We start from the raw sequence: 19208 nt of genomic DNA, 5'->3' as shown, positions 1-19208 counted from the left end.
GAACCTGAAAGTAATAAGCAGGAAAAGTTAAATGTCTGCATGCACTCATATGCTGCACACGGCGGTTCTCAATGAATTTAAACACAAAGTGCAAAAATACTTCAGGAAGAACATTTATTCAGAGGGTTTCTCCATATCTATTGAATGAAGATGGGTCATATTTATACAAATAATATCAGGAAGTAACATCCAAGGTGTCCTATGGGCAAAGATCAAACTATCATTCCTGGCATATAAATAATTATAGTAGTTATTAAGAGAGGTCAAATGTTAAAATGTACATGTGTCTTGAGTTCCTGTTTGCGTGCAAGTGTGCCAGGGTTCAAGGTTCTTCACGGAAGAAAAGAAAAAGTAAAATTGGCTTATTTTTTTTAATTTTTTCTTTTGCAAGTTTTTGCATTCATATTTTTTAAGCAAATGTCACATGTATGGAATTTACTAAGTTAGGCAAAATTAAAAAGCATAAGTAAATTTAACTTGACCAGTTAGAGTTTGTGGAGTAAGTTCTACTTACTCATTTGAAGTTTACTTTGCAATACTCTGTTTCCAGTAATGTACATTTCACTCATTCTTTGTTTGTAAATTTTACTCAATGTACCCTGAAAAAATAACTTGTATGATTTACTTGATAAAATCCTCGTAACAATGTATACATTTTAAGTAAATTTTACTACTTCTCTGTACAACTTACCTGTTATTATCTAGTACAATCTACTTACTATTGAACTTAAAATTAAGAAATTGAACTTAAAACATTTGACATTTAATTAGCACTTAACATGTAATTGTAGTAATTAAGCAAATATTACTTCATTATTTTAAATGCATTTAATTTCACATACATAATTAAGTAACATCTACTTAACTAAGTTAAGTAAATTTAACAAAACTAACTTTTTACTCAAACAATATAACACTGAATTAAACCACACTTTTAAAGTGTATACTTTACTTAAAAACAAAGTAAATAAAACAATAGATATTGTATAGATTACTGTATCTATATAATAGAAGTAACATGGCTCCTGAACGCCTCAATAATTGATACACAATGACAGTAACATTCGATAGATCGTTTTTGAGTATAAATGTGTCATTTTGAGTACCTTTTTAGAAGAGAACTACCTTTTGATTTAGAATTTACATGTTTTTTTCCTGTAGCATTTACTACACCACACACACAAAAAATGATATATATATACACACACACACACACACACACACACACACACAGTATAATCCATGCTTTTAAATATGGTTTACTTGCAAGTAAACAACACAGTAGATTTTGTGTTACACTTTGTGAGACTACACATCTACACCAACTGAACACTGGGACCTCAATACTTGGTACACAACAGTGAAAATTACCCATTTATCGTATTTTTTGAGTAAATGGGTCATCTTTACAACGAGGGGACGCCTTTGTTCTGTTTAGGGCCATCACTTTGAGGAAATTCATTCCATATGTCATAAAACCGCAAGTTACTAAACCTAATGACGATATTATATGGCCTAGATAAATATAGATAGACATCTTAATAACTATTCTAAATAACTATATTTATTTATACCAAACATTTAATAACACACCTCTCCATGATATTATTCATTTTAAGTAAAGTGCTAGTATTTTTACTTTCCTACTGGCCAGTGACTATATACTATAGTATAATTTAGGCTATAGGACTATTTACTACTACTCAAAACATTTTATCTTATCTAACTTTGACCACAATGATTGAGTGATTGGCTGTTTGGGGTGGGCTCTGTCAATGATTTAATCATAGAAATATTGTAGAATTCAAATGAAGGTTTAAAAAAAAATGTTATTCAAATAAAGGTTTTAACGTGTAAAATGTTTGGGTTTTAAAACTGTCGAGGTGTGTGGACCTGTGGTTAGAAGCATAGTTTCTTTAGTTTGCATAACATATGGACTCAATAAATCCTTATCTTGAGCCAATAAGCAAGCTGACATTCAGTTAATTTAGGCACTTAACTCACTTTAATTTAGGCAAGGAAAGGCAAGACAAGGCAAGGCATGGCAAGTTTATTTGTATAGCACACTTCATACACAATGGTAATTCAAAGTGCTTTACATATAAGAAATTAAAATAATCAAAAGAAATAAGAATAATTAAAACAGTTTAGAATAAAAAATGAAAGAAAATACAGTGCAAACAGTCGGACGAACAGCGGCACAGTGCTTATTCAGTAAATGCACATAAACGTGTTTTGATTCAGGATTTGAATGTGACTACTGTAGGAGTGTATCTGATCTCCTCTGGAAGCTGGGTCCAGCTGCGGCTGGCATAATAGCTAAAAGCGGACTCACCATACTTAGATTGAACCCTTGGTATTTCTAGCTGATGTGATCCTAATGTTCTGAGTGATCTGTTGGGTTTATATTCAGTGAGCATATCTGCAATGTATTGAGGTCCTAGGCCATTGAGTGATTTATATACCAGTCATAAAATCAATCCTAAATGTAACTGGGAGCCAGTGTAAAGACCTGAGGACTGGTGTGATATGTTCATATTTTCTGGTTCTGCTCAGAATCCTGGCGGCAGCGTTCTGTATGAGCTGCAACTGTCTTATGGTCTTTTTGGGAAGGTGAAGGGGGTGGATTGGAACACACTGCTGCTTCGATGTATAATGAGTGATTATAATCGAGGTATTAATCAATATTTTTCCTTCTTAATATCAAATGAGTTGAATGACTTCTCTGGAGATTTTACTTTGTTATAGAAGTTACCAGTGTGATTACTGAAATGTTCTTTCCATGTAGGCTATTAATGTCTGTATTTGATATCTGAATGCAGTAACAGTGCTTGCTTATTCAGCCCGGCTTCAAGAAATGAAATATGGACTTGGTTTGTGTATGAGAAAGGTCTTCAACGTGTTAAAACATATATAGGGGTCATTGAAGCCAATGATTTAAGGGACCATTTCTTTGTTAAAGCCTTACTTTCCAGTTTAACTAAAGTGTTGCTCTCCATCAGAGCAACTACCAACTTCGCATTATCTTTATGTTTTGAGAAAACTCTCCTGTTTATAGTTAGAGCCTGGCCAAATCATTTTAAAATAATAAAAATGACAACAAAATGTGTTTGAAATAATTTTTTGTTCAATTTTAATTAAATTATTACTGTCCCTGGACCGGTGCAATAGAGACTACTCGAGTAAGACAGTAGCAGTGTCTAGGACCCAACAATCCTGGATCATGTCAACAGTGAAAACCAGATAACTGAGTAATTCATGTATGAAGAACGGGCCCCAGGTTCAGTTCAGCTTCACTGATCAATGTTTATATGTGAATAAAAGCCTAAATTTAATCGAGCGATCGAGTCTCTTCAAAAAAAAAAAAAAAAAAAACCCACTTTATTCATATGGATTAACTTTACGATCTCTTTATGAACTTTTTGAAGTGTCAAAGTGGTAGTTGCGTAGCTGTCAATGGAGAGACAGTAATACTGTTTTGTTAAAGTGCATGAATTAATTTCCCTTTCTAAGTTATTTGTATTTAAGTCACAAATAACTTGCTTGTAAGATTCGGCCTTTCTTGTAATTCGGCATTAGAAGGATGAAAACCCCTCGATAGGCGACTTAACAGACACAATGACTAGGCCCTAACTGGTTGCATTGTGTTCCTCCTGCCATTAGTGATGGGAGAAATGAATCTTTTCAAAGTATCGAATCATTTGAACCAAATGTTTCGCAAAATGATTCAATGTTTTGAAGTGTTCAAAACACCACACTCTGGCGGACCCGGTCCGAACAGTGGTGCAACAAAATAATCAGGCTAAACACGGATAAAAACAGCTTTTCCAACCCACTGCAAATGCTTTACTGAAAGTAAAACCTATCAAATGCAATTAACTAATCATACCGTTAAATATTAAGTGTCTGAATGTGTTCTTTTATCAATTTTTGTTTTGTTTGTTTCATGGATTGCTCAGCTAAACAGGACAATAAGAGACTTTTAACTACTATTATTCCTTTTAATTATTACTAATAATTACTAATGTCTCATTAAACCTGTACAAATGTATAAAACTGATCAGAGATCATGTAAAACCATAGACATTTGTTCAATCTCACCGAACCCAGGGTGCTTCTCAATATCCCTCCTCGTCTCCTCGCTCCTCCATCCTACAGCTGCCAACTTTTGAGTTTAGCTTTTAGATTAAAGGAGCTGTATGTAAGAAATCTATTTCAATTAATCATAAAATGGCCCTGATGTGTCACTAGACATTAAGAAATCATGTTAATTTCAAATACTTATATCACTGACAACAGTAGTATGGATAGGATATTGTCATTTAAAAAGTGGACTTGCAGCCCTCAACTGATGTTGATGTTGTCATTTTGTGTTTTGGCCTGAAGCGCCTCCCTCCACCTATCTGCCAATCATGAAGTCAGTAGTGTTTCGGGATCCGGGTTGCCAGCTTTGCTCTAACCTACCCTAGCTCTAGTCGAATAAAAATGTCTAACGTTACTAAATCAAAAAGACCTCGTTATAATTCAGAAATTCGTCGTGACAAAGTCCGAAATAAAACCAGAATTTGTATAGGAGATGCTTTTGAAAGATGGAGACGGCTGAAAACGGAGAAGAATTTGAACACAGACGCCAACGTTGCTAATTTTCTCCTGGACAGGTAAGATTCATCTAACTTTGTGCTTGGCTAACTTGTACTTGATGTCAATGCACATATCATATATTCATGACAGTCGAACAAAGTTATGCATGTTCGTGCAAAGTAACGTAACGTTAGCTCACATGGACGTATGCTAACATTAGCAATGCATTATAGGAGCCCGTTTCTCTGTCATTATGCTGAGACGCTGAGGAAAACAACATTAGCACGCCCATTATGGCAATTTGAAACGTAATTGAGACAGAAGCCTAACTTTACCTCAGAAAAAATGATAAGTTACACATGCTGCAAGTTGACCTGTATTTCACATCACATATTTTAGCGTGTTATGGACGCGTGCTGCAGGGTAAGTAAAAAAATACAGCTGGTCACTTTCACTTATAGCATCAGCTAAATGAATAGCTGTATTACACATAGTGAGGCTTGTGCTTGTACTTACATTAATGACAGATACATAACGTTACAAGTTAGACTTACAGCTACCGTTCTGTCTGTCACATACGAGCATAACGTTACATCTTTACGATTATACTGTCACATACGAGCATACATCTTTACGATTATATTTAACTAATGACAATTAGTACATTTTTTAAATACATAATTACTTATCAAAATATCTCTCATGATGCATAAACAGAAAAAAACTTACTGTGTACGTCTCGTCGGAAGCTCATTGAAGCAGCCTACGTTTCTGCTGAATTCAGCTTATCTGGCAACCTCGAGTCAGGGGGGAGGGGATACACCGCTCTATAGTATTTTTAAAGTGATTGCAGTACCAGTTTTGGCCACAATCCTACATACGGTTCCTTTAAAAATTACAACTCAAATAAATATAATGCGTTTTTTATTGTAATAACAACGTTATAGTATTTTTACATACATGAATTTGAGTAATTTGAGGAGTGTTTCAGAGAAGATGTGGAAAAGAGATTAAAGTTTAGAAGAAATTTGATTTCAGAATAACATTTTTGGAAAAATATAGTAAATGTAGTTCAATCAAAGTAACTGTGGAGCAGCATGACGGTCTCACAGGTCCTTAGCACAAATATAGGACATTGAGCTTGAACAGGGCATATCATTCCAGCAACGGTTAGCTGTAAGGTGGAATAATGAAATCAGTTATTCTGATCATTACAGTGTTGTTAGAATCAAAATAAAATAGATCGTTCAACTGAAGGCACTTTGTGAAATCTAAATAAGTCATTTCATGTTAATGTATGATGTGAAATTGGATTGTAAATTATAACTGAAAGTATAAAAAGAAATCAGACTGTATTCTTACAGAAAAGGTTGATCTCCAAACAGTTCTCGGCACGATTTGAATAGTTATTGTCAGGTTGTCCAGCGCACCAGTGGGTATACAAAAACACAGTTCCATCACTCCACAACCAGTGTCCTTCCTAAAGAGTGAAGAGAGTGAGTACAAAGAGTGCACTACTGTTGTCAGACTAAATTTGAATTAATTTCAGATTTGAAGTCAAAGCATCTTCATTAGAAACTTTGCCTTTACTGTTTAAAGCAGAATTTTTAGTTTAGACAAACGAATAGGTCTCTTTAGGACACACAATTGAACTTACTTGTACAGCATCATGAGCACCAACCCAAGAACGTGTGGAAGGAGAAGGCAACAGACTCAGCAGGAAATCATTTTCCAGTTTATTACGCACAGATGCGAGATTCGCACCAAGACTTTGACAGTTTCTCTGAAGAGACAGATTTTTTTTTTATTGTCAATACAAAATCTTTTTTTTTTAGCATAAAGCAAAAGTGACAACATTTTAGACATTTGCAAACAAAGTCTGCTCTGATTGATTATTTGCTCAGTACCAGTTTTCAGTACTATTTATTTGCAGAAAAGAAATTTTTACTATAAAAAATAGCATTCCCACTTTATAGTAAGTGTCTTTAACTAATATCACTGAAATAAAATGACTTGTAGGATTTACTTGATAAAATCCTCATGACAATTTACACATTTTAAGTACATTTTACTGCTTCTGCTCTGTACAACTTCCTTTTATAGTGTTGTTAGAATCAAAATAAATTATAACTTTTATTTTTATTATCAAAAGACAGATGTAAAGACATGTATGTACACAATAAGTGCATTGTCAAATGATTCATTTAAACTGTTAGAAATGATACTGTGGTGAAGTAAACAATATTTTACTTGTTATTATCAAGTAAAATCTACTTACTATTGGACTTAAAATTAGTTTGACATTTAATTGACACTTAACATTTAATTGAAGTATTAAGGATATATTACCTAATAATATTTAATTTATTTAATTTCACATATAGAATTAAGTAACATCTACTTAACTTATTTTAGGAAATTTAACAAAATTAATGATTAATGAATAATTAATAATTATATAGGCTATATATATATATATATATATATATGTGTGTGTATATATGTAACGCCACGCCAACAGAGGGAGCCCTCTCCTGAAATCTGACTGTGTGCCACTCCCTCTGCTCACTCTATGGTTACTTCCTGTTTGGCGGCCATTAAAAGCATGGCATGACCAAACAAGGCTTGCGAAGTATTGCCAGTCCTACACTGTTATCCCTGAAATTGTTTTAATTTAAACTACTTAGGTACAATAAACATAAACTCCAAAATGTTTGCACAATTACTCCATGTTTTTAGTTTGTTCTACGATTTGCATGATACTTTTCATTCTATTGAATTGTTTAAATTGAATGTACTCAACTTAGCTTATTTTAGTCTGTTGTCAATGCAACGCAATACAAGGAAGATGTTGATTGGCTCTTTGAACTGACGTCAGACATGGATGCAGCGCGCATTTTCATCTGTTCATCTGGACTTTCATCATGCACGTTTGCTGGTGAGTAGGACTTTACATTTTGGTCTGAAACAGCGAATACATTATAAAACATCGATAAATGAGATGTATAACATTTAGCCAGTAAAACTAAATGTACGTTTAGGCTGTGTTTACATGTTAACGTTCGCCATGGTGTTGTATCGATCAGTCGCAACCGACCATTTTAAGTAGTTCTATGTTACGACATGCTCTTTGGGATCGTCACATTTAAAATCTAATGCTTAACCTTTTTTGATCAATAATTCTCATTAAACAAATGAACGAAAATGTCGTCTGTTGTGTAAAACGATATATTTTTTAGATGGTGTTTTTGCATCTTGGCGGTTTGCCATATTAGAAATGTTCAACATGGCTTAATAACGTTACTTTTATATAAAGCGCAACGTTATCATTAACCTTTTAGAAGTTTTTACATTTCTTTGTGAGTGAAGTATTAAACAAAATAGCTTACATTGAAATTCGACTGCCCGCAAGAAATACTAGCCCATGTAAGTTAGTTGTCTTAAAGAAATGCAACCTCTTGCTCAGGCCTACATTTCAGTTAATGCGGGTTTAGTATCATGACATGCTAAATAAATAAATAAATGGATAGCTAGATAGTACTTTATTTTGGATATAAATTTTGTAGATAACAGATCAAAAGATATATTTTTTTTCTTGTTATCATGTAAAAAGCAATCTAATGTTTTTTGTTACTCTGCAGATTCAAGTTCAAAGCAAGGCTAATCAAGATGATCTGGAAATGTAAGTATTGCATATTTGCTTGTGACAAAAGGGGATACTTGTTAAAACATTACAGACTTAAACATGGGAGATATGCAAGAAGCCAGGCTTTTCCATGCCTATATCAAGAATACGTAGTTTTAAGTCTTTCAATAGCCTTAAAATACACTTATCCCGTTTTCATACAGCAACTGAAAAACAACAGTCGAAGGGAAAATTTGAAGCTAAGTTTCGCTGTCAACTTTGTGATTTTCTTCAAAAGTCAATAGTCAAAAGTATGATTAACAGAAATTGCCTTCCTTTCATGTTGACAAATGATACAATGTTTTATTTTTCTCTGCAACCACCACACCTCAGACCTCTGCATTGCCATAAGAGGGCTTCCAGTACTTCTTGGTGATGACCCAACTGAGTTCTTCAAAGCATGCTTTGTAAGTATTATTAAGGCATGTCATAGGTTTATTATAATATTTTCAGCTGGAAATATGTAAACCTTACTGTGCATTTATGCTAGTAAGAACAATAATAAATAAATAAAAAACACTAAAAACAATGTTATATTTTACATAAATGTTGAATGAAATGAGTGAATTTTAAATCATTCAGGAGAAATTTAAATTCATGTCTTGACACCTTTGAAACACTAAAATACAATCAAGGTTAATCTCATAACGTTTTATTTTAATCAGTAATTGATGTCATATGCAAAGACTTGTATACAAATGAAAAACATACTTAATGTTTAAATATAACTGAACTCCTGGATGCACTTGTGTACATAATTCACAAAAAATTATGCTTGCATTCAACTAAACAAAAAAATGTCCAATAAAATTAATATCTAGAAAAAAACTGTACACTGCTAAAATGTATTTTAGTAATCTCCAATCTCTTGATGATGGAGACTCGTACCAACATGTGAAGATGAATGAAGATGTGGCTCTGCAACCCCTGTCCATCCATCTCCACCCATCCTCGGTGGGAATCATCTTAGAGGAGAATGTTGTAATGGACAATTTAGACAACATACCCCAGGCCATGAGTCTTCTTTTTGGTTAAACTTGCGTAATTTAAACCAAAAAGAAGACACATGGCCTGGGGTATGTTGTCTAAATTGTAGACAACAGACTACCTAGCACCTAGCACTACCTAGTCTAGCACCTAGACTACCCAAAGTGCATGGGCAACACCTTTCTTTTCATTCAGCAAGTTTTGCTAGGTTTAGGAAAGAAGGAGTTGAAGGGCAAGATTCTGGCTGTTACAAACCAGCTTACCATGTAAACAGGTACAGTAAATGCATTTTTTTCTGGTTCTCTTTCAGAATCGTTAGATTAAAAAAACTTTCCCTTTCATTGAACTATGCCTTAGGGTTGGACAAATATTCATGTTCCTTATTAATACAGTATAACAACACTGTGCTTGTTAAATATTTGAAAAAGTTTTAAAATACTGTTTTAAAGATTTAAAATTGGGTAATTGGTACTTAATATATTTCATTGTTTTTGTCAGTCTTTGAAAACTGAATGAAGTGAATTCAAATAAATTGTGAGTTCAAATAAATGATTGTTATCCTTTGTCCTTATTTGTTATGCAGGTGTATCTTTATTAAATCATTTACAGTAAATAGCTATATTTAAATTAAAGTTTTGGGTTCTGTCTACTCACAACATTCATCCAGATTGTAGGTTTCACATATGTTTTCTGTGCACAACTGTAAGCCTTTACTTACAGGTTGATTGAACTTAAAAAATTTATGGAAACTCGTTGCCCTAAAAAAGTTAATTTTGTATTGTTGAAAAAACAGCATATTTTAAGTTTAATGTACCTAAAATTTCAATTGCCCTGCATTAAAAACTGTTGGTTCAATGAACTAAAAGTTTTCAATTAAATGCATTTGAAATCTTAAGTACATTAAACTTAAAATATGCTGTTTTTTCAACAATACAAAATTAACTTTTTTAGGGCAACGAGTTTCCATAAATTTTTTAAGTTCAATCAACCTGTAAGGGCTTACAGTGTACTGCCTTACCAAGCATTCTCTATTCATTGTCTGATTACTTTGTGTATGACCTTTGCCTGCCTTCACTGATATCTGTCTCTAGGATTACCCTTTGGATTTTGACTGCCTGTTTGGATTGTTTCTGGAGTTTGACCCTCTCGCCTGCCTTCTCATCTTCTGCCTTTGGATACCCCTTGGTTTTGTTGCCTTTTGGACATTTACTAGCCTGGGAAAACCCAGACTACTTCCAGCGAATTTTAATTCTCTCTCCAGGATAGTCTGGAGAAGAGCCCATTCAAACTCATTTCTGTGCCGCCGAAATCGCGGCACCAATCAGAAACGTTTGGGGAGGGATTTACATGATGACGACAGCGCAGCGACGCTGAAGGAGTTCTCACCAGGGGGTCAGGGATTCATATTATTTTGAAGTTTCCCCGGGCGCCGCCATTGGCTAGCAGACCATCACCTGCTGTTAGCATCCCATTGACTCCCATTCATTTTGGCGTCACTTTGACAGCGAATAACTTTACATCTGAGGCGTTTAAAGACTCCATTTGTCCATTATTTATTTCTAAAGAAACACGAAAATGTATAAAAGGCTCAATTACCTTGTATCTTACGTTATGGCCCCGTAGAAGCAGTTTTTGTAAAAATAGGCTAACGATTGCGTCATAACCACGCGACTCTCTGTCGCACAGTAGAGAATTACCGTATGGACGGGAGGAGAAGCTTGCGGGCAATCGGGGGGACGTGGAGGCAAAATGACAAAGTAATTAATCAGAATACTTAGCAAAAGTTACTCCTCTTTCTAGCTCATGGACAGCTCCTACTCACACTCTCCGTCTCTGCAAGATTCGGAAGGGAATGATTCAGATTTCGCTTGGCACAGCTACTAGAAGACAGACAGGTTGCTCACGTCACATCTACGTCGTCAAGCTCAGTTTGAGTCTGCGCAGTACGCTCGACCATCAGGAAGTTAGTGCCTCTAATTGACTTCACTTCTCTCCGTTGAATCCAATGGGGTCGCTGTGTCCAGTTTATACTGTCTATGGTTCTCACGCAGTGAAAAATACATTGCGGAGCAGAGAGGAGACTGACAACACGCTTGCAGACAGGACAGAGCAGGCTACTTTTCGGTTACGTTTGATATTAAACATATTAAACAAAGTCTCAGCTTTCAAATTTGGTAATTTTTTAAAATAAATTTAAACAATAAATACCGTTTTGTTGCTCTTTAATGTGCCGTGACAGATCGCTGTAGAGCATCAGTTAAAGCTGTTCTTGTGAACCGATCATCTCTTCCTTCTAGTTAATTTATAGCCTCAAATAAACATGAACAAACATAAGAAGGAATGTTGTTTTAACCACGGAAAGGCGTCAGTACACTCCGTTTTACAAGTTCAAATCCTCCTATGTTAATCTACTCTCCTGACTGCTTTGTCGGACAAAATGGCAGATGGCGAAGTATGATTGGTCAGATCACCTGTCAATCAAGCTCCCTGTGAAGGGTCGAATTTGAGCTACGTCGGTTGGTGGATATATATATATATGTGTGTGTGTGTATATATATATTTATATATATGTGTGTATATATATATATATATATATATGTGTGTGTGTGTATATATATATATATATATATATATATATATATATATATGTATATGTTTGTGTGTATATATATATATATATATATATATGTGTGTGTATATATATATATGTATATATATATATATATATATATATATATATATATATATATATATATATATATATATATAAGTAACATGGCACCTGAACACCTCAATACTTGGTACAAAATACACAATGACCTTAACATTCCGACAGTATGTGGATCGACGGTAACAATCTTTTTGAGAAATTGTGTCATTTTGAGTAGAAAATTAATCCAGATGTCATAAAAGGGCAAGTTACTAAACCTACCAACAAAAGCAATGATAAAACAGTGTAAATACAGCTGGAAAACAGTGGAAAATCAACATTATTAATTATTAATGCCCCAGTGCATGATGGGAATACCAGTATAATAAAAGTTGAGAAGGTTTTACTTAATTTTATATCGTTGATATTTATGGTTTAATTTCCACAAGCTTGAATTTAATACTAATATATAATTCTTGCCTGAACTAGATGTGGAAGTTACATTTGTTTTGTTTTTTTCCTGTAGTATTTACTTCACCACAGAATCATTTTTACCAGTTTGAATTAATAATTTGACAATGCACTTACTGTGTACATACATATCTTTACATCTGTCTTCACAAAATTTAAAGACACCTAATATAAAGTGTGACCAAATCATCTTGTTGTAACACATTACCTCTGCTGTGATCCAGTCAGTCGGATAAGAAAAGTACTTGTAGCATCGGAGTCCATATTGTATCCATCCTGCGGGGCATCTACTGGCTAATCCAACTGCCTCCAGCCCATTAACATTTCTTGTAACATTCACTGCAAAGATTCTTTAATCTTCATTTATGTATCTTATGTTTTTGTGATTATGAGCTGAAAATATGTGTACTTTATAGGCTACACTGTAAACCCCTTATTAATCATGCAGATATTGGTCAATGGAATATTGTACATTTCCAAAATGTTTTTAAATAGCAAGGGTTTTTACAAATAAATGTCTTGGTTACCTTCTGAATCCCCCATGGAGAAGATAATGAAAAGAAGCAGACAACTTTTCAGCATTGCCATGATGAACCTGAAATGAATAAGCAGGAAAAGTGAAATGTATGCATGCACTCATATGCTGCACACTGCGAATCTCAATGCATTTAAACACAAAGCACAAAAATACTTCAGGAAGAACATTTATTCAGAACTCACTTTGGTTGTTAAATTGTTGAGAATCTCAGAGGAAGATTTTGTGAAGAGCCAGTGCCTGTGTAACACCAGAACATTCTCATATCTGTTGAATGAAGATGGGTCATATTTATACACATAATATCAGGCAATAACAATAATGTCCTGGGCAAAGATCAAACTTTATCATTTATGGCATATTAGTTATAGATTTATAGTGACAATTAACAGAGGTCAAATGTGCGTGTCTTGATTTCCTTTTTGTGTGCGAGTGTTCAAGGTCAAGTTCTTTACTGGAAAAAAAAAACGAAGTAAAATCTACTTATTTTTTTTCCTTTGCAAATTTTTGCACTCATGTTTTTTAAGGAAATGTCACATGTATGGAATTAACTAGGTCAAATTAACAGAGCATAAGTAAATTTAACTTGGCCAGTTTGTGGAGTAATTTCTACTTACTTATTTGAAGTTTACTTTGCAATACTCTGTTTCAAGTACATTTCACTCACTCTTTGTTTGTCAATGCAGCACTGAAATAAGCCATGCTTTTAAAGCACATGGTTTATTTTAAAACATATAAAAACACGGTAGATTTTGTGTTACACTATGTAAGACTACATATATAATGAGGTAGGTACCCAACTGAACACATAGACTCCAATACTAACACAACACACAACAGTGACAATGACAGTGAAAATTACCCATTTATCAGTACATACACTGAAAAAAACAATAAGAAAAATTTACTTAATTTTTCTTTGGCATGTTTTTTAAGTAAATTTCACATGTGGAATTAAGTAAACTTTACTTAACTAAGTTAAGTGAAAGTAACTTGGCAATACATTTCATTCACTCAAACAATAAAATTGAATTAAATCACAATTTTATAGTATATATGCTTTACTTACAAACATCTAAATAATTAATACAATAGATATTGTGTGAGACTCCATATCTACATAACAGAAGTCATGTGTGTGAATGCTGAGACCTCAATACTTGGTAGATAATACACAATGACGGTAACATTTGATGGATCGTTTGAATGTGTGTCACGGTAAAACTTAAGAAAACGAGGAAAAAACTCAAGTGCAGAGGAATGGTTTAATAAACAAAAGAACAAAGTAAAACAAACACCCACGAGGGGGAAAACTAAGGATGGCTGACGCGAAACAGTCGTTCCGACGCTTTGCGAGATCCCGAAGCGCAGATGTGTCGAAACACTGATCCGAAGCGTGATTCGAAACACCCATGTCACGTGACTATGACCAGGGTTCGAAATGAGGGGGGTCTGGGGGGGTCCCGGACCCTCCATAAGTCATTAGGGACCCCCCATAAGAATTTATTTTTGGATTTTGGGGGGTCCCCGACAAATATATTTTAACATTAAAAATGATTGTGAAAATTATAGGTCTTTAGTGACGTTTTATATTTATAGCAGTAATTATTTTATTTCCTAGCGCGAGGCAGCAACACTGTATATGGGCAGCAATCAGGGCAGCTATTAGCCGAGTGAGTTCTAGCGTCACAGATTGTTGTTGTGGTGCTCCCGCAGACACGCACTGTAGCTGAACGCGGCAAAACGAAACCTCACAAAGAGTGAAATCCTGAATGAAAATCCTGTAAGTGCTTCGATTATGTTTATCTCCATAATTGCTTATAGTAAAATATTAGGAGTTCGAGTTCCTATATCAAAAGTTGCATTAACTAGATATCCAGTGTAATGATTAGAAGAGTACGTTTGTCAACGTTTCTTGTTAGCTGTAACGTTATCTGCCAGCTAACAGCAGACTATGGAAGCTTGTTTCCGCCACAGAGTGAAAAATAAACAAGGTAACGTTAATTGCGACTTTTTAATCTCACAATTCTGACTTTTTATCTCAGAATTACGTGATATAAAGTCGCAATTGCAGGTTATAAAGTCAGAATTGCGTGATATAAAGTCGCAGTTGTGTGTTATTAAGTCAAAATTCCGTGTTATAAAGTCAAAATTATGAGATATAAACTCGCAATTGCGAGGAATATAACTTACTTGAAATTCTGACTTTTTTTTCTCAGAATTGCATGTTTATATCTCGCAATTGCGACTTTATATCACGTAATTCTGAGATAAAAAGTCATAATTGCATGATATAAAGTCGCAATAGCGTGTTATAAAGTCAGAATTGCGAGATATAAACTATTCTGAGGTTAAACCAAAAAAAGAAAAGAAAAAAAAAAGTCTTTTTAATTAGATTTTAAAGAATTTTTAATAATTTAATAATTAAATTTTAGGGGACCCCCCAAGAGTCCTAAGTCATTTCGAACCCTGACTATGACCAAACGAAGCCTCGAAGTGTTTCACTAAGTGTTTCATCAGGTGTGGTCCGCTGAATCAGCGTTTGATTATGGCGGGTACTCCGTGCCAAAATCAAACATCCGAACGACCGACCGACCGATCGAACGTCTATCCGAACGTCTATCCGAACGTCTTGAACTTTCAAACGGGTGACCCACGTGTCGACCTGATGTGACGTCAGCGTCTTCGAATTTGCAGCTTTTTAACCATACAAGTATACAAGCTGATGTGTAAAGGTTATAAATGGACATGATAGGCAATACATATAAATATTGTACCCCAAAAACAACTTTCCTGAATTCTGTGCTTGTGCGGCTATGTGTTTTACTTTCAAAGAGCAGAAATACTGCCTATAAGCTACAGACATTCAATAGTCTTGACCATATAATCATTTTAACTAGTTTTATTGTTAATTTTATTGCCCAATGTACAAAGTTCCCACTGTCCATAAAAACACTCAAAAGTCGATTATTTTATTTTTTACTTTTTGATCCAGAAGGTTTTCATATTAGATTTATATATTTGGACTGAATGATCTAATAAATGCTCTGCAGTGTTTATGATATTGAGCTGTGTATGATCTGAAATGTTTGATTTTGAGCACAGATAAAATGGTTTTAAGTAAATTTCTTTATTTTGAAAAGCATCAGATGGTCTCTGAATGTAGTTTGAAGATTTGGTTTTGTATTTAAATGTTTGAGAAAGTGGGTGATGGTTCCAAGAAATGAATTTTAGCAATTCAGGAAAACTGTCCTATAGATTAAAAACATGCATTATTTTTTATACATAATATCAAACAAATAAAGTAGGCCTAATAAAAAGTAAATCTAATCAAGCATGATTTTTTGTTTCAAGAACTTAGAGATCTCAACACTTACTAAATTATCATAATCTTTTACAAATAATCATCATAAATGTTAAAGTGATAAATATTGTACCCCAAAAACATATGTTAATTAAAAACATATGTATAATAGTTCTAATATTACATTTAGACAAGATCAGCTGAATATATCTTATTTTGTAATTAAGGTTATTTGATTTTCATGTCTGCAACTTATAAACAATGAGCACAAAAAAATGTAATGATCATTTAAATAAAATCATATGTAACACGTTCCTACATGTGCTTACGTGTTGTTAACGCGTTCCCATGGCGACCGGTCAGAAGCGCGAGTAACTGATCGTCTTCCCAACGTGTTGTTTACGCGTGAAGACACGTTGTAACACGTTTTTTTATATATACCTTAGTTTAACTTCTTATTCTTCGATTGTATCCTCTAACTAGTCTACATTTGATTACTGCAATCAATGACTGATTTAGAAAGTGATTTAGAAAGTTATGTATGGTGTAGTATTATTAAAGTTAAATAAAGTTAAATTAAGGCTAAATATTATTGACAAACCTGACATGCTTTAACGGTTATTTTGGAAAAGCACGATATTCCACATCATTTTTCTCCATCTCCCATTAAATCGGGAATAGATCTTATTGAATAGAAATACGCTGTAGCGTATTCAAATGCAGCAAAAACTGCAATCAGTATCCCATCTGCTTTACCTAAATATAAAAATAATAGGAAATGAATTATATAGGCTACATAAAATATGCTTACCTTTTATCAGACATATTGGCATTTCAAATACAAAGCCGGCCTATATCTCTACTTTATGATACCCTTAAGAGTGTAATGTAACCCAGACTTAATTTCATGAAGTCTCTCGTCTCAGGGGGACATGAGGGAGGTCTACAGGTTTTCTAATAATACAAAGCTTAATGCTAAATCCTGAAGTATCAACAAACAAGGTTCTTAATATGACAGTTTTTTCAACTTGTCACATTTGTTAGAAAAGTATTTTTTATTGTTTATGTTATAACATTTTCAGTAACAATAATTAATATTGTAGATCTTTCCCACTGAAATATCCTGTAATTGGACCACTAGGAGGTGCTCTACAATTCATTCACAGGTGACCCCCAAAACAGAAACCCTTATTCTCAGCAAAACATAACACTTATTAACAAATGACAAATTTTATTCACCTCACAAAACAATACAAAAACTCTTGTAGCCCAAGAGTCAGCAGAGTCAGCAAAGTATATTTCAGAATGAAGATGAAATCATGGTAAAAATGAACAAAGTAGCCTAGGCAATAGATTATATTGGATAATCTTAATTGTGTCTTTCTCAATGTGTTATTACCATGAAAAGTCAATGGCCAACTAATGACAACATGGTCCATGGCATTGAAGACTTTGAAATTAAAAACCCTTTATCTTATAACTTTTAACTCTTACTTGTAAAACAATCAGTTTGACAAATAAAAAAATAAAAAAGGAAAAATACAACAACATTAATTAAAAGCATACCACTGTAGCCTATACAGTTACAATATGTGAGTCTGGTGTTTGAAACATTAGAGTCATGAAATACACAGAAAGTCATGATATAGCCTACAGGTGGCAACTTGGTCAGTTCATCGCTTAGCCTACAATAGGCTTATTCAGGGAAGTGCAGGAAATGGTTGAGTATTATTTTAGGTATAACATCTGTAGGCATATTTAGTGCCTATCATGTCCTTACACATCAGCTTGTATACTTGTATGGTTAAAAAGCTGCAAATTCGAAGACGCTGACGTCACGTCAGGTCGTCACGTGGGTCACCCGTTTGAAAGTTCAAGACGTTCGGATAGACGTTCGATCGGTCGGTCGGTCGTTCGTTCGGATGTTTGATTTTGGCACGGAGTACCCGCCATATTGATTGACACGGTCGGGAACAGACCACACAATCGCACATCTGTATAAAAGTGAAATAAACGCATTTTGACCTCGTGGGTTTTTGTGAGAGGAGTTTGACTTTGAGATAGCGGATTTTTGGTGATATAGTGACATAGTGCGATTTGATTAGTTAAAGGCAATTTAGGCTTACATTTAAATTTACACAACACATTGACTGATAGGCTAGAGACAGACAGAGTAAACATATAGTGACACATTAATAGATACATATATATAAATATATATAGACAGCTAGATTAATAGATAGATACATATATAGATAGATTATAGATACATATATAAATACATATATTATAGATATAGATACATATCTAGATAGATAAATTCATATAGATAGATAGATAGATTTGGAAAGATAGATAGATAAAATAGAGGCTCCCCAGAAGAGATGCCGTACATCTGTGGTGTGGGAGTATTTCTGTTTAGAAACCCCAAATAAAGTGAGATGTGTGTATTGTGATCGGTATCTAGCCTACTGCAACAATACATCATCCATGATGCGCCATTTGAGGAGCACTCATCCTGCCATTGTGCAGGGTGCAGAGGATGGCATTGCCCCTGTTCCTAGGCCTGCTACTGACACTGCTGGGCCATCTCAGAAAGGTATGCATTGTTTGAAATATAATTATAATTGAAATATACAACCTTTTGGGACACTGTTTACAAAGTCCATAGCCCAATGCCCTACAACCTAATGTCCCAATCACAACTGCCAATTATGTTAAAAATAGCTTCAATGTGAATATAATATAATATAATATAATATTGTGTGAATACATTTTATAGGTCTACATATGAGTACCCAATATACTGCAGCTGATGCCACAGTGGAAGTGAAAAAATACATCAACGATGCGTATTTGCCCAGAACTCATGATCCTCTAACTTACTGGAAAGAGAATCTTTCCTCATTTGTATGTCCTTGCTAAAAAATATCTTTGTATGCCAGCAACAAGTGTCCCTTGTGAGAGGATTTTTTCAAAGGCTGGAGAAATTATC

The 19208-nt window shown here is 34.1% G+C and overlaps 1 protein-coding gene and 1 long non-coding RNA gene across 2 annotated transcripts in view; both read right to left on the bottom strand.

Moving 5' to 3' along the window:
* Nucleotides 1–5989: 5989 nt before the first annotated feature.
* LOC311294954 (ladderlectin-like) overlaps nt 5990–19208 on the bottom strand; it is a 69439-nt gene continuing 56220 nt past the window's right edge. Inside the window, exons 4-5 of the transcript XR_014628152.1 lie at nt 6239–6364; nt 5990–6061 (exon numbers count right to left, since the gene is read on the bottom strand). The gene's annotated coding sequence lies outside the window, so the exon portion shown is untranslated. The remainder of the gene's footprint in view (nt 6062–6238; nt 6365–19208) is intronic.
* Nucleotides 12626–13167, bottom strand: LOC311296244. Its single transcript, XR_014628540.1, has 3 exons — nt 13095–13167; nt 12902–12969; nt 12626–12713 (listed from the first exon to the last, which is right to left on the bottom strand). It is a non-coding gene; the product is annotated as an uncharacterized lncRNA (long non-coding RNA).

This window comes from Rutilus rutilus (assembly GCF_951802725.1).
Source record: "Rutilus rutilus genome assembly, chromosome: 8".
NCBI classification, from domain to species: Eukaryota; Metazoa; Chordata; class Actinopteri; order Cypriniformes; family Leuciscidae; genus Rutilus; species Rutilus rutilus.
Note: the sequence above shows the minus strand (reverse complement) of the source record. Positions and strands in the feature narration are given on the sequence as shown.